Here is a 17,549-nt window from a genome sequence, read left to right as displayed (position 1 = left end):
AGGGATTAGGGTTAGTTTTCCCCAGTATGTGATTTTCCCTTTACGTTTTACATTTACAAAGGCTGGCCACGCAAAACCTCCGTTAAACCACAACAACCATCCACTGCAAGCCAGGTCGGTTCCCGGACACTAAGACCCGCTTTAATGGATCTCATAGGCAGGCCCCGCCCAGTAGAGGTGGAGAATCAGTGGACGGTCAAGAAGGCCATGAGGCCACGCCCCAAAGTTCATGATTAGCCGAGAGGACCATGGCGTTATTTGGAAAAGAGCTTTGCCATTGGTCGGTGTGATGTCATCAAGAAGCTTCTGGAGTGCACTTGGTTCTTGCTGGTCGAAGAAGGGCGTGCCTCTTGGGCTTATAGAGGTTCTTGGCCATTTTTTGTGCACTTGTAAGGAGAGCTTTTGGAGCTTTAGAGAGGTCGGAGTGAGGAGGTTTTGGCGGCTGTGGTGCTCTTCGGAGGAGCCGGGGGGGTGGGGGCGTTGTGCTTGCTGGCCAGGAATTGAGAGGCCGACGTCTTGGCCTGCCCGCTTCACGGCTCGGTGCACTCGCTTAGTCGGCCGGCGCCATATTGGGCGCTCAAGCGCGGGAAGGGTTCGACTTGGCCACCACTGCCAACCTCACCAAAGTACTCGTTGGGACGATGAGCTAAATGCACTATAAAAAGGAAGCATTTTATTAGCTCACATGGAACGAAGCTCAGGGGAGCTTATGCGATGGCACGTTGTCCGTCCGTCAGTCCATAAACACTTGAAACTTCTTCTCCGAAACCGCTGATGGGATTGCGACCAAATTTGGCACAAATTATATTTGTTGTGTTGTGACTAAAGTTTGTTCACGGCATTTTTAAAAATCGGGGTAAAAGGGGGTTTACCGGTGTCAAAGTGGATCCAGGTTTGACCTCCCCCCCCCCCCCCTCTCCCCCCCCCAAAAAAATAGAAATTTGCTTTTTCCTTGAAACTACACACTTGAAATTTGAACTTCGGTACATCATGGGTGATGAAGGTTGTGGTCAAGTTTCATCGAAATAGCATGATCCCCTGAACTTTGTTCCTGGTAAGCTAAAAATGACACTCGGGGCGAGATATCACATTGCCGCCCCTCGTAAGTTCCTATAAGTCTTTGAAAAGTGTGTGTGTGTGTGTGTGTGTGTGGTGTGTGTGTGTGTGTGTGTGTGTGTGTGTGTGTGTGTGTGTGTGTGCGTGTTTGTGTGTGTGTGGTATGTGTATGTGGTCAGTGTGTGTGCGGTCATGTGGTGTGTGTGTGTATGTGCATGTGGTGTTTGTGCGTTTGATGTCAGGGCTGTAACCTTTTTACCATTTGAGTTTTGTCATCAAATTTTCACCAAAGCTTTATGATGACAATATGGAGAAGGCAAATTAATAATTTTGTCAAAAAGTCAAAGGTCAGCGTCACATAAAATCATAAATTTTTGTGATTGACCTGCAATTTTAAGAATTTGCATACTGGGTCAGCAGAAGCTGAAATCGGTGTCCCTGGCTTAAATGAAGTCGGTGTAGCTGGCGTAAATGATGAGCGGTTTCGAAATCAAAATCCGTTCTGTGTAGTACTGCATTGTAATTTATTGATTTTAATCACCAGGTGAAAATAATTTAACGGTTGCGCCAGACCAAAGCAAGATCACGTGAGCAAGATGGCGGATCATGGAAGAGACAAGATGGCGGATCATGGAAGGGACAAGATGGCGGATCATGGAAGGGACATTTCAAATGAAAACATGAAATTTTGTTCCCAAGGGAATGGGGAAAATATACTTTTTTGGGGGGGGGGGAATTTGAAATGAAAGTGAAATTTTGAATGGATTTACATATACATGCAATTGGCATAGAGGTTCGCTTACGAAGCTCTCTATTAATACAATGAAAGTATATCACACAAAAATGTTTGCTCTGTCTACTGTAATGCCATGGCTTGCAAAAGCAGCCTGAATAAAAACAAAAAGGGAGCTCTGTCTTCTGTAACGCCATGGCTTGCAAAAGCAGCCTGAATAGCGTTCACCAATCGCTAGATATGGTAAATTTTGTGAGATTGCACTCCAGATTTGGACATTTATTTAGTCTACAGCATCCAATCCGAATCCAGATTTTTATGATATGCTTCAATTATGTAATGATAATTAATCGATCGTGCTTCTAAGGGAACGCACGTTTGAGTAGGCCAAAACAAAATGGCGGCAGAATAACCCAGCAAAGTGCAGTGGGCTGACCAAGATAGCAGGCCGCCATATTGGTAAGCCTTTTCTGGGTTTTTTTCTTATGAGCACCTCGTTAATCACCTTCAGAAAGGGTGTTATAATACATCAAAACACCCAGTTTTCATCATTGCAATCTGTTGGAGGTCCAGGTGTATGCATGCAAAGTTTGGGGTCGCTAGCTGTTATGGTTTTTGAGTTAAGGAGGAGACAGACAGACAGATGGACACTGCCTTTTATTATATATATATATATACAGTATATATATATATATATATAGTGAGGCACATAGCATGGACGTATCCTGCAATAGAAGAGGAATACCAACCAGGTTGGCTTCCTCATGGGTTTGTGAGAATGGCTCCAACTCTGGTTGAGCTGAGGGACAGGCAAAGGGTGCTGCATGTGAGCAGGCCCCTGGAGTGTAGTTAGGTATGGGTTAATGTGCTCCTTCTGGGCTTTCCACAAAACCCGGATGGAGTACGAAAAGAACATGCCGCATTGGGTGCGCACTGTATGGTCACTGCAAGCCTGAAGCCTTACAAACTAGAGAGGGGCCGCCCCGTAAATTTGGGAAGACATGTCCTCCATGAGTCCTATAGAAAGGGAGGACAATGATGTGAGGTAAATTTTAGTGGTGTCACCCACGAGTATTGGCCTTATGGGTTGGGACACCAAGACTGATGAGGGTTCTGTGGAGAAACCAGCTGAGAGTGCACAGCAAAATTGGGCGTGTCAGCTGAGGCTATTATGTCTTGGTGGGGATTCCATGGTAGCCCAGAGGGAGGGGTAATAATAAGAAGCAGAGATGAAATCGGCAGACTGACAGGGATGGATCGATATTTAGAGATTGAGGGGTTTAGCAGACTATTTTAAATTGATGTGTTTATTTTAATTTTGACAATTGGCTAACTGTTAGAACAGATGCCTTCCTCATTTTCTCATCCTGCCATTCATGGGCCGAGCAGCTTTACTTTGCATCTGGCAACTCGCGTGCAGACTCCATCCTGCATTGCAGGCATACATATAGGCAAGCACACAAACCTCGAAAGTGTCCCAGTCCAGGCCTTCTTTAATTGGATGTGCTCTCCATTAACACAATCGCTCTGTATGTTCATGTAACTGCTTGTATCCCACCCACTGTCCACATATCCCATTCCTGACACCAATGTTGCAGTCATCAGACATGTCCAGGTTGCCAGGTTGGAATCTCCACAAATCAAACAAAGCTGTTGCACCAGACAACTGATTCGGTCACTCCCAACAGGGTTTCAGGCCTCTTTGCAGTATTAATGTATTCAGGTGGAACACCCGAGCCAGATGATGCGCTTTTAGGTACCATGTCCCTGGTTACCCTAATTATCAACCCGGGTAGTGGTTGCTCGGACATAAGCACCTTTTGTGCTGAGCACTAATCTTCCGAACCTAATCTGTCCTTTAATGGATGTACGAGTGGATATAATTTGCAATCATGACACTCAAATCACTCATAAACCAAGTGAATTTGTAATGGTGTATTAAAACAACATGCAAAAAAGGCAAGAGTACATATAAGCAATTCAATTATTTATAACAAACCCATACGTGCCCCCGAGTAACGAACGAACAATAGCTCATTAGCAATTTATTGCTTAAACTCCTCATGCACACCACAGAAGACTGGGCCAGAAGAATGATGAGACGGAAATACCGAAGGCTGCACCAAATGGGATGCAGCTAGTGGAGATATTCCCCGGTGGGAGAACAATTTGTCTGCAAGCAGGAGCTGGCACGAGGGGGGAGTGGGCATGGTCTGTGGTGGAAGGCTCAAGCAAATGGGTCCCATGCCTCGGAGAACCCCAAAAAATCTGTGTGCGGCTTTCACCGCAAAATTCCCAAGCATCTCTTCTCCTGGAGTATGCACCATCCCCTTTTATAGCTTCAGCCCCCACCTCGCCACAAACCCCACCCGCTTAGCTGCCATTGGCCCGGGGCCGAGTCCGTGGGTGGGGCAACCCACCCTGACATTTTACCCAGATCGGTGGCATGTTTTCTGTCGTCATGGCAAAATTGTGAAAAAAAATATATGTTTGATGGAATTGACTGAATAATTTGCAGTTATATAATTTTTTTTACTTCTGGTAGGTGTGTGAACCAGCGACTGAGTCTATACACTGCCTGTGAAACTTCGTGCTGATGCTCACACAAGGCATTGTCATTTGTCACCATGTGAGCACGTTCTTCTGTATGCCTCACATGTGCATGAAAATAAAGTGGAAGCAATAGTAAGGAGTCCCGGGGTCCATTTGTACAATAATTCATTCCCATTGGAGTGTGGAATATTTATGGAGTTTGCTGAGAATGTCCTTTAACAGCATAATAGTCACTAACTGTTAAGACTGCTAAGTTTTATCGGTGAAGTAAAATCAATGAAAAGGTAATTAATGTTGGACGGAATTGACTGACTAGTTTGTGGTTATATTATTTTTTGCTTTCGGTAGATGTGTGAACCAGCGACTCTGAGCCTATACAGCACCCATATGTTCAAAATTGCGTGAATATCGATGTTTGTAGACCTCCACATACACTGTCTGGATCTAAGAGCTCTTAAATGAGATATCATTCAACATTATACGTGCTGTGGTTATGACGTTTACCCCATTCAGACGCAATTGCAGTACCTGCATTTACATAAGTATGTGTATATGTTTGCATGCAGACTTAGTCCTTGGTTAACATTGTAGTTACATTCTTGGGGCCATTTTTGCATCTTCAGATGCATATGGCTGCCAAAGCAGTTTCTTGGCTATTGGGCACAATCCTGGATGGGTCGCCACTCCACCACAGACATTGTAATACAGTACTGTAAATAAATGTAAAATAAACTACAAAAATCACCCTTCAATATGATAAAACAATCTAATGATAGAGAGTGGGATCTACTAGTGGGATGAGTCGCAAATTTTCAAAATGTCCGATAAGGAGGCATAATTCGACAGTATGTCATAAAATAGAAGTTGCAGTTTGTCGTAACATAGAGATGGTCGATTTAGTGGGGGCAGAGCCATTCAGATCTTTAAAATCTTAACCACTCTAGCTGGAATTCCTAGGGGAAAATGAAGACAAAAATTATTTTGGGAAAATATATTGGTTGCAACAAAAATTAAATTGAAAAAAACAAAAAACAAAAATAGCACAACAAGAAAAATATTGGAATCCATTTCTCAGAATGCAAGACAAATTCTGCCCGCAAGGTGGGTATTTGCTAGTATATATAAACCTGCTTGCTCGACTGGAATTTATCTCTTAATCAAGCCTTCTATTTTGTGTTGAATGATATATTTTTTTGTATTTTGCAAGCATGTGGAAGCAAGACAATGGTTCGGTTATTTGAACCCCAATCCTCTTAAGGACCCCAATCCTAGATGTAAACTTTCCTGTGATCTCTCTGATCTTTTAAAAAAGATCTCTTGTTTTTCCTGCTTTGTTGTCATATCTATGATATCTATGATATCTATAAATGTCTCCTTTAAAATACTTATTTTTCTCTTTCCTAGCTTGTCATTCCAAGTCGGCATTTAGCCGCTTAATGTCCGCTCTTTATGCGCCTTTGCTTTTCATCTCTTCTTCTGTAGGCAATATTTATTGCCACTTCCGACAGCCATTTGATCTTCTTTCTATTTGATTTTTGAATGTTGTTTTGGCCTCTTCTTTTACAATGACTTAAACCTCTTACCGGCAAATATCGGGGATGCCTCTTCGTGGTGGTTTTACACCCCAATGCAAGTCAGGGGCCAAATCTTCCCCATTCTTCCCTGCTGCCCGGATTCGTTAGGGCAGCACGGTCATGGTCAGAGTGTTGATTTGTCCCAATGGACCGACTCTTTCCCTCTTGTCTCTGTCTCTCCTGTCTCTCTCTCTCTTTCTCTAACTTCCACAGGTGTGGAAAAAAGAGGAACAAATGAGTGGAAGTGAGCAGTGATTCTGGATTTTGGTATTTTGCCAGGAGGGGGTTGATGGTGGACCACATGCGCCTTAACTTGGGGAGGATAAAGCACAGAAAGAGCATAGGGTATGCAAGACCAGAAGGTGGTGGTAGAACACAGAGAGACCACCGACCTGTTTCCGTTGGTAAAGTGTTTGGTCCATATAGACTCGGCTTCAGCACGGGAGATTCCAATGATCTTGAAGACCATAGTTTCCATGACGTCAAGCTGAGCAAGGTGTGAGGCAGGGGAGACCACCCATAGGGGATAGCAGCACTCCAATACGCAGCAGATGAAGGCCTTATAGGAGAATAAGAGACAATGCGTGCCAAGGTATATATAGTGTATGCATATACATATACACAGTGCCTTCAGAAAATGTTCACACCCCTTGACTTTTTCATATTTTGTGTGTTACAGCCTGAATTTAAAATGGATTAAAGTTAGATTTTTTTGGTCACTGATCTACAAACAATACGCCATAATGTCAGTGGAATTTTTTTTTCAGAATTTTTTTTACAAAATAATCGAAAATGAAATGCAGACATATAACTAGAACGGCACTCGGTAGAGAGCATACCTCTGCCAGGCTGAACAGTTTGTTTTGTATCCCACTGATAGGACGGATCTGGATTCGGACCCGAACCACAATCTAATCGGCTTGTTCTTGTCACCTAACCAACAACAAGTTTTGACATAACTCGTTCACAACTTTTTTTAAATATCATGTTATTTATCGCTTTTCACCCGATCTCTCAATGGTGAAGAATCAGTTGAAAATATTAAATAACTATCTTATCCGAATCCATATTCAGATGTTTACCAAAATTGAATCAATTTGGTCTTGTCACACACCCAACCTGTACACCAAGTTTCGTCCAAATCCGTTCATAACTTTTTGAGATATCGTGCTATATATCGTATTTAGCGCTATCACTCAATGGTGAAGAATCACTTCAAAAATTATCTGATCCGGATCCGGATTAGAATTTTCACGAAAATGAAATCAATTCTTCCTTGTCACATCCGCAACATCTCCACCAAGTTTCGTCCAAATCCATAACTTTTTGAGATGTTTTGTTCTGAACTGTTCTGAATCTGAACTGATGGGAAGAAATCAGGTCATTGGAGGAGAAGACGGACTTGATGTCTACTGCCATGATGGATTCCATGGTCTTGCTGAAAATTGCAAGTAAGCTGATCTGTAGTTAATGGGATCGGTTTTATACCTTGTTTATGTAATGTGGTAATGTTGACAGATTTCCACGCAGATGGAAGGTAACGTTGGCCAAATGACAGGGCGAACAGAGCAGAAGGAGGATGTGCAAGAGCAGCACGGCAAGTCTTTAGTACACTTGAGCTGATGTCCTCTGGTACAGTTGCAGAATCAGAGTTGCGGGATGCAATAATCCTTTTTCACCTTCTCAGATGCAAAAGACAGATTGAGGGACAGTTGGGTGCAACAGGATAGGGTAGGTACAGAAAGAGAGGGTTTGGGAACACAAGATTTGGAAACAAACAGAAGTGAAGCATATGGCCTTTTCACCAGTGCAGTCTGAAGGGAGGAAGGATTTGCCATTGGCAGAAATCCAGGTCGGAAAGTTCACAGATTGAGTTCACAGTCTCATGGAGTCACAGAAGTCCTTTGCTGAAGTGTCAAGGCTGGTGAGAGGGGTACCAAGACCCAGCCAATTGGCATGGTGACAATTTAAATCACCACATATGAGGAAGAGAGGTTTGGGATGAGTGGTTAAAAATTGGTCCATGTTGAGAGAGAGAGAGAGAGAGAGAGAGAGAGAGAGAGAGAGAGAGAGAGAGAGAGAGAGAGAGAGATAGAGATGTAGATTGAGTCATCACTGTTTGGAGAATGATACAACACAAAAAACAAGATGTGGGAGGGAGGGGAGAGGAAGTCATAACCAGAGGTACTCCTGGGGTTTGGGAGGTATAAGAGCAGTACATGGACAGTGAAAAACTGAGTTCTTGATGTACAATGCGACTCCATCACCAGAAAGGGGTTCAGGTCAATCAACCTGGAGGCAACAATAGCCAGTGAGAGACACGAAGGAGTCAGGGACATCCTGTGGGAGGAAAAATTTTGTTAAGCAGATTATGTCCAGTTTATCAGCAGTGGCCTGGGTTGAGAGATTACTGACATTGAGGGGTTTGACACCATTAATGGGTGCACAGGGGAATTGTTTGTCATGTGCACACAACCACTGTAAAATTGACTTCTCAGGATTCTCAAACTGGACATTTGGAGACAGACTTTATGGGAGGGGTGGGAAAATGTTCTCAATTGAAGGCACAGAGGAAAGTGGAGCTGTAAGTGCGAGAGGATGGTGGATGAACAAAGCATTAAGAGTGAAAATATTTTGTGAAATCAGCCTTGTGAAAAAGAAGAAGAGGAAGAGATTGTGATTAAGAAGAAGAAGAAGATTGCATAAGTCATTCCTTACGAAGAACTAATGAGAGTGAGGCATTTTCATATATTTTTTATGAATTTTCGAAAATTTTAGTAGTCCGAGCTAAGGAAGAAACGTTTCACTCAATGAAGATTCAGTTTGGAGATATTGAAAAAGGAAAGGCACAGAGAAAGAAGGAGGAACTGTGAATGGCAAATTGTGGTTTTTTGTTTGTTTTTTTGTAGTGAAGAGTTTTTGTTGTACACATTTTTTTAGAACGTGGAGGGGAAAAGGATCAAGCTGAGGATTCAGAATGACGGATCAGTGTGACCCATAGTGGGCTCCTCAGGCATTTTAAGAACCATAATGGCAGGTTCAATATTCCACAGAAAGAGACATGTGCAAATCTGTGAAATAATTTCACCCTCGGGGATCTTCAGCACAACAGAGTGCTCATATGATCTCCTGGCCCTACAACCTCACCAACCTGACTCTCAGACCCTAAATCTCATCCATGTAGCTCAGCATATCCCAAGCTCTCATCACCAAAACTTCCAACATCCAAGCTTCCAGCACCCAAGCTCTCAGAACCCAAGCTCTCATAACACTACAGCTCTCAGAACCTGAGCTTTCCTAACCATGCAGCCCTCAGAACCCTAGCTTTCCTAACCCTGCAGCCCTCAGAACCCTAGCTTTCCTAACACTACGGCTCTCAGAACCCAAGCTTTCCTAACCCTGCAGCTCTCAGAACCCTAGTCTTCCTACCCTAGCTTCATAACACTACAGCTCTCAGAACCCCAGCTTTCCTAACCCTGCAGCTCTCAGAACCCAAGCTTTCATAATGCTACAGCTCTCAGAACCTGAGATTTCCTAACCCTGCAGCTCTCAGAACCCAAGCTTTCATAATACTACAGCTCTCAGAACCCTAGCTTTCCTAATCCTACAGCTTTCAGAACCCTAGCTTTCCTAACCATACAGCTCTCATAGCCCTGGCTTTCCTAACCCGACAGATCTCAGAACCTTAGATCTCATAACCCTAGATCTCATAACCCAAGATCTCATAACCCTAGATCTCGTAACCCAAGAACTCATAACCCAAGATCTCATAACCCAAGATCTCATAACCCTAGATCTCACAAGCCTAGATCTCACAACCCTAGATCTCACAACCCTGGAACTCACAACCCTAGATCTCACAACCCTAGATCTCACAACCCTAGATCTCACAACCCTAGATCTCACAACCCTAGATCTCACAACCCTAGATCTCACAACTCTTAGAACTCACAACCCAAGAACTCACAACCATAGATCTCACAACCCTAGATCTCACAACCCTAGATCTCACAACCCTGGAACTCACAACCCGAGATCTCACAACCCTAGATCTCCCAACCCTAGATCTCACAACCCTAGATCTCACAACCCTAGATCTCACAACCCTAGATCTCACAACCCTAGATCTCACAACCCTTAGAACTCACAACCCGAGAACTCACAACCCTAGATCTCACAACCCTAGATCTCACAACCCTAGATCTCACAACCCTAGATCTCACAACCCTAGATCTCACAACCCTAGATCTCACAACCCTGGAACTCAGAACCCTAGATCTCACAACCCTGGAACTCAGAACCCTAGATCTCACAACCCTAGATCTCACAACCCTAGATCTCACAACCCTAGATCTCACAACCCTAGATCTCACAACCCTAGATCTCAACCCTAGATCTCACAACTCTTAGAACTCACAACTCTTAGAACTCACAACCCAAGAACTCACAACCATAGATCTCACAACCCTAGATCTCACAACCATAGATCTCACAACCCTAGATCTCACAACCCTAGATCCCACAACCCTAGATCTCACAACCCTAGATCTCACAACCCTAGATCTCACAACCCTCGATCTCATAGCCCTAGATCTCACAGCCCTAACTCTCATAAACCTAAATTTCAAGCCCAGCTCTCACGATATTATCTCATAAACCGAGCTCTCACAAGCCAAGCACTCATAACCCTATCTTTCACAACTTGTAAACCTTGCCCACAAGACCCTAATTCTCAAACATTTGCTTCTTTCATAACCTTGCTCTCCTAAGGCTCGCTTTCAGAACCTTCGGTCTCGGAAACACATCTCTCACAAGTCTTGCTGTCATAATATTAGTTTTCATGACCTTAACTCTCACAATCCTCACTCTCAGAACCCCAGTCCTGATTATCCTAGAGATGTCAACACCTATCTCTCATAGCCTTAGCTCTTAAAACCTCAGTGCTCATAATGCTACAGCTCTGAAATCATAGCTCTGAGAACCCACACTGTCTTCGTCTAAAGCTCTCAACATTGTTTGCAACTTCCGTGATGAGGCCAAAACTGAAAGCCGACTGGCTCTTATTTTACCGACAGGTCGGAAGCATCTTTGTCGAGCTCCCTCTGCTTCCTCACTCCCCCCACCCCCTTCCTGTCCAGATCTAGTAACATTCTCCGGGTTCAACTCTTACCATACACCTCCATTCATCTGTTCCGCTTTTCTCCCACTTATGGAACTTGCTTTCTGGGAGGGCTCAATTGCACTGTACCATGGCTTCAAGCCATCTCTTATTCTCCCCCATCCATACCCACAATATTTTCAACCCCCATTAACCTTACCTCACTCTTCCCTTTTACTTGCAGGTTATGTTTTGCCTCCCCTCCCCTCTCTTTTATTCTTCGCTCATTCCCTTGTTTACCCATCCATCTAGGGCTCCTTGTCATTCTTCGCTCATTCTTCGCTCATTCCCTTGTTCGCCCATCCACCTAGGGCCCCACAGCCCCACAGTGATTATGTTGGCTTTTTACTTTATTTTGCCTTGCTCTCCCATGAACCTGATGTTACGGGAAAAAAACATTTTCTTGTTTTGCCTGGCCCCTTTTTTATCCCCAACCCTGATATCCCCAGTTAAATCGTTTTATTAGCAACTGATGCTTAATGGCCTGAAAATGTATGGTGTTTGTTTCGGTCACTTTTCAGATGTGTATGGGACCACAGCCCTGAAGGCCTCTGTGGCAGCACGGACACCAAGGCATGGCTGGGTGCAGGCCTGGTGCACCACGGCACGGTGTGCTGTGTGCAGAGTCGTCAACATTCTTGATATCAACTCCAGCCCGCTGTGTCCGTGTGTTCATCAGTGCGAATGTAGAGGGTGAGGACATGTTTGCAGCACAGCACTCATATAGCAATGTCAGGGGAAATTGAAGGGGGATAAGAGGGTAAGAGAGAATAAATTGGAAGACAGGAAATGTTTCTTTGTTTTCTATAACAGTCTAATGCTCATGGAGGAGCTGCAACATTACCGTAATAATGCACACCTGTAGACAAATACATGAGAGAACACCAGACTTGACTTCAGACAAACACAGCAGCTGGGCATGTGGGGAAATGACAACTTCTCGGGCCACTCTTGGTATCGGCGAAGCCATTGACTTTCACGAATTTGAATCCGGCCACCAGTTGGTATCCAGAAATTTGAGTAGGGTGTTGGGTGGCGCTCGTCAATCTGCTCCCGGTGTAGGCAGCTGAGGTGCTTCATGGCCCTCACACTCACCTGACAACAGAATCGTGAAACGCAGTTGTCGTTGTTCCTCGGTTTCTGCAGCACGGGCTCTTGCTGTTGCACTTCCAATGCCGTTCCTGCTCTCCAGAAGTCTCCTTCCACTGCCGATTACTTATAGCGAGCATGCCATCCTAAGGCGACTCTTTCTCTTTAGAGGCATTTTGCTCAACTGCGTCAACACGTCGAAGTAATTTGCGTCAGCTCTCTCTTGCGTTTGCAACCCAAATAACTTCCGGCCTGATGTGAATAACCCAACATGCCACGCAAATCCCATTCTCCCATGCACAACCTCCAAGCTTCCCCTTTCCACTTTCATTTCGAGGGCATTGTTCCCCCTTCCATAGCACTAAATCAGCAGCGTCCTCTCTACACACGAGAAAGTGGAGACTGAACAATGTGTCGTTTATGACCAAGTTCTGCTTCACCCTTTGGGTGGCACTCCCACCATGGGCAGGAGCACCCTTCTTGGCTCACCTTTGGTCATGCTGCAGCACTTTTATGTTCCACTATACCACTAAAGGTGGCGCTATTCAAATCAATTGCAACAGCGAGGAAGTATATACCCCATCATGTCTCCCAGGGGTTTAAATTGTAAGGCCGAAGGAGCCACTAACCCCATTTAAACCTGGCAACCTCTTACCTCTGTGACAAAATCCGTTCAAAAGTTTAGGAGTGTATATGTAACACATATGCAGACAGATTGACATTCATAGTGTAGATTTTAATTATCCATAAAATAATACATTTGTTCGGCCGTCTGTGTGTAACATTCCAATCCACCCATTGGTTGGACAGCTTGCTTACTCCACCCACAATTTCAACCAAATGATAAATCTTACAACCGCCATATTGGTGCTTACTGTAATATGAAGCCAAAGACCTCTTTGGAGCTGTCGTATTCACAATTGCCATGAAAAGGTTTCCCCGTCAGTGTAAAATGACTAAAGCGACAGTTAAAATGATTTTGAGCCGATAGGCGTCACAAGCCTTGAGAAAAAAGGCCTCAGCGATTGAGGCAGCAGTCTGTTTCCTTATACACCTCCCAAATAACAATGGGGCATTCTCTCAATCAGGGCTTAACCCATGCCATTATGAAGGTGTTTGTCCATGGTCATCATTTACTTTTAACGATGTGTATATATGCATCAGGAAGAAGTTAATTTGTTTGGGTCATTTATTTTTCACAATTAACCTGCTCATGCTCACATTTTTGGTTTCTGCATATTTCGTGAGAATATGAGTTGGACAGGCGACCATGACGGGCCATGACATGTATGAGCTGTTTCAACCGCGGTTTATGTGAAGTTCTTCATAGCATGATAGGAGATAGGAAAGCGATACATATTCCACTGTTTCGATGTGGGAATGCCGATTTATTTTTATGAGAGGAAGGATGGTAAGGAGGAGAGGACAGAATTAGGGGTGGGAGGGGGAGGAGAAAAAAGATGGGACAGAGTTTGGAGGTTGAGGACTTTTGGTGGAGGGGGAGGGCAGTTGAGATGGTGGAGTAGGGGTTTTGAAGGCATTAAGTGGGGAGGGGATTGACAGGGAGCATGAGGACTTGGGGCTGGGAGAGGGGAGGAAAGAGAAGATGGGACAATTTGGAGGGGAGAGGAGTTGAGGAGTTGTGGTGGAGGGGTGTGGAGGGGGTTTGAAGGCTTGGAGTAGGCATTGAGGACTTGGGGTTGGGAGGGGGAGGTTGAGAACTTGTGGTTGAGGCGGGAAGGGTTGAGGTTGCAGGAATTCACAATCACAATGTAAATGTAAATGAATCATTGAATACAATAATAGAAAAAAACAAAAGGATTTATGTTAAGAATTATGCAAATGGACATGGTGGGGATCAAGCCATTCTGGAGATGATGGGTTGACATCTCTGCAGAGCATTTGCAACAACCATGGAGCCCTGTACCAAACTTACTTCCTGTACATTGACTATCTGCACTTTCAGCACATCTCATTATTGTAGACTGTACCTTTATGGACCCATTAATCAAATAAGGCAAATCTGCATCAACAGACAGGAAATTTGAAGCAGTTTCACATTTATAGAGTGGCAGGAATTTTAGTGTGTGGCCAAAAGTGTTTTTGAGAAAGTGGTTGCACATTCATATCAGAGGTGATCACCTTTTTCCATGACAATTAAAACCGAAATGCTATACTGCATTACAGTACACAAACGATATCTGCAATCTAATTTTTCTTTTCACATCAATGATAAATTAGAAGGTGCTTAGTGGGTACACAGGCTACATTGGTGATACTGAATAAGGCAACATTTAAGGTTAGGGTTAAGGTTACTGCTGAGATTAGTGAAGGTGTTTACCTTGGGGTTGTACTTATTGGGGGCCAACACCCTATCTGCAAAACACCAGAGTGACAGTTTATACGGGTGTTTCAAAAAGATGGACCCAATTTCAAAGCAGTATATTTCATGATGGCAACATGTTACAATTACACAAAAAGTTACAAATGGTTTAATGAGTTATCAAGTTTTACTAACCATTTTATAAATGCTCTATGTGCCCTCCACCTGCTGCAAGGACAACATCGAGACGATTGTTGAATTCGTCCCAAACGTCCCTCAGAGTGTCTTCTTTCACTGAAGTCACCACTGCCGTGATTCTGTTTTTGAGGTTATCCAGATTAGTCGGTAATGGTGGCACAAAAACACGGTCTTTGACGTATCCCCACAAGAAAAAGTCGCAGGGTGTAATGTCTGGGGATCTTGGGGGCCAAGAGTGTAGCGCCAAGTCTTGGGGTCCGGTGCGACCAATCCAACGTTGAGGCAGTGTGTCATTTAGAAAACGTCGAACCTGCAGGTGCCAATGTGGCGGTGCTCCGTCTTGCTGAAAAATGAAGTCATCGGAATCTTCATTAAGTTGTGAAAAGAGCCAGTTCGGCAGCATTTCGAGATAGGTTTGCCCCGTAACTGTTTTTCCCTCGAAAAAGAAAGGGCCATAAACCTTTATTTGAGAAACGGCACAAAACATGTTCACTTTCGGGGAATCATGCTCATGCTCTTCAGTTTCCTGTGGATTCTCTAGTCCCCATATGCGCACATTGTGACGGTTAACTTTACCGCTTAGATGAAACGTTGCTTCATCACTAAAAATCAAATGCGGTAAGAAGCTGTCGTCTTCCATGTTCTGTAACATCGCATCACTAAATTCTACACACTTTCCTTTGTCACCTGTACGAAGAGCCTGTACCAGTTGCAACCGGTATGGCCTCAGGATTAAACGTCGCCTTAACACACGCCAGACAGTCGTATGAGGGATCGCAAGTTCTCGGCTGGCACGACGAGTGGACTTGCGCGGGCTATGCAGAAAACTCTCTTGAATTATTCTCACGTTTTCCTCTAAAGTGCGTGGTCGCCCTGGGCTCTTCCCCTTACATAAACAGCCTGTTTCCTCAAATTGTTGGTACCAACGACGAATGCTCTTTGGCATTGGCGGATCAATGCCAAAACGCCGTTGAAACGCACACTGCACCGCAATTACGGATTCAGTCTTGCTGAAATGCAGAACGCAAAACGCCTTGTGTTGCGGGTCGCCATCTTGCGAACGACTGAGGCTAGAGGCTGTTGGTGCGCTGGGAGAGCCATCTAGCGGTGGTCATTTGAAACTCTATGCCCCGCCCTTTCAAGTGGTAAGAGGTTCATTTATGGGCGGTTCGTGGTTGCAGAGATATAGCGATTTCAAATCAGGTCCATCTTTTTGAAACACCCTGTATACAGTTAGGTAGAGATTCAAACCCAGGCTAGACCACTCAAAGATTAGTTTGCATACCTGTAAAACCTATTAGCTAATCTTCCAGCCATAAAGGGGGCAGTACGCCTTAGTCACACGGATTTACCAAATCGATCAACTTTAATTTCCTTTCTGGATGATAAACAACATGAAAGCTAGAATCACCTCGTATCTTGAACTAAAAAGAGAGAAACCTTGATATGAGTATCTGAGCATGACCATTGATACCTATAAAAGGCAAAAGTCTCTTTCTCTTTCTCTTTCTCTTTCTCTCTCTCTTTCTCTCTCTCTTTCTCTCTCTCTCTCTCTCTCTCTCTCTCTCTCTCTGTATGTATGTGTTCTGTGCACGGCCACAACTTTTAAGATACAAAGTCCAAACTCGGGGGGTAATGTAGGCTATGTGGCCGCAGCCTCACGTGGAGGTGTGTGTGGGGGTTGGGTGGGGCACCAATTCTCTATGTAAATGTATACCGTGTAGCGCCACCTGGTGGTGGTGGCAGAGGGTATTACAATTTCCTTTTGTACCTGGGCCACGCTGAGGTTAAAGCACACTATTCGCACAGGTACATTTAGCCCCCCCCCCCCTCCCCATCCCCGCTAAAGGATATATCTTGTCCTCATATCATTTGGATATATGGTTATATCTTGTCCTTATATCCTTGGATATATCTTGTCCATATATATGGATATACAGTATATCTCTCTCCTCCCCCTTCCACCTTACCCCTCTCTCCCATCCGCTATCCTTCCCCTCCCCATCCCCTACCCCTCCTCCCACCTTTCCCCCACCCCTCCCACCCCCGGGCAACACCAGGTACTTCAGCTAGTCTGCTACTAAATATCTTGCATCTCTACTGCCCATTTCTCAGCCTCTTCACATTGATTCCTTTTCTCTATATCTACCGTCCCTTGTGTGTTCCCCCACATTTTCATTTCTCAGTGATCTAACGCTCATGGTGGACCTTGTACACATTAACACACAAGACGAAGACATGAGTAGACATCAGTGTAGGATGAATAACTTATCTTGATGGTGCAGAGTATAGTGTCGGTCTGTGATGGTGGGCAGGTGGAACGATGGATGAAAGCAACAGGACATTGATCGAGGTATGCTAACCACCGTTGGGAGCAAGGAAAACTTACGCTTGGAGTGTTTGATGTCATTAAAATGAGAAAGAACTTTGTTAACCTCTTTTGCTCTGATGGAGGGTTAACACCCAAAATGTCAGCCTCTTCTTGCTTCCCATGGTGGCTATCATACCTCGATCAATGTTCCATTGATTTCATCCATTAGTAGACATCAGTGGATTCTCCATGAATTGCAAGGACATTAGTGCTGGTAATGGAAAAACATAGATGGTATATACGATTTCAACCGAGCTTCCCCACATCGTGAGCCAATGACTAAGATGGGAGTGGTAAACATGTCCACCCTGTTTTTACCTCTTGTCCTCTTATTTCCCTTCTCTACAGTCCCACCCCTACCCCACCCCTTTCCCCTCTCATCTCCCTCTAATTTTCTTCCCCAATTCCAAAAATCTCTCCCACTTTTTTACCCCTACTTGTTTCATCCTCGATTTCCTTCTCCTTCATCTATTACCTCCATCACAGAAGGTGAA

This window comes from Myxine glutinosa, chromosome 4 (assembly GCF_964187855.1).
Source record: "Myxine glutinosa chromosome 4, kmMyxGlut1.1, whole genome shotgun sequence".
NCBI classification, from domain to species: Eukaryota; Metazoa; Chordata; class Myxini; order Myxiniformes; family Myxinidae; genus Myxine; species Myxine glutinosa.
The sequence above is the reverse complement of the archived record's forward strand: the minus strand, read 5'-3'. Positions refer to the sequence as shown.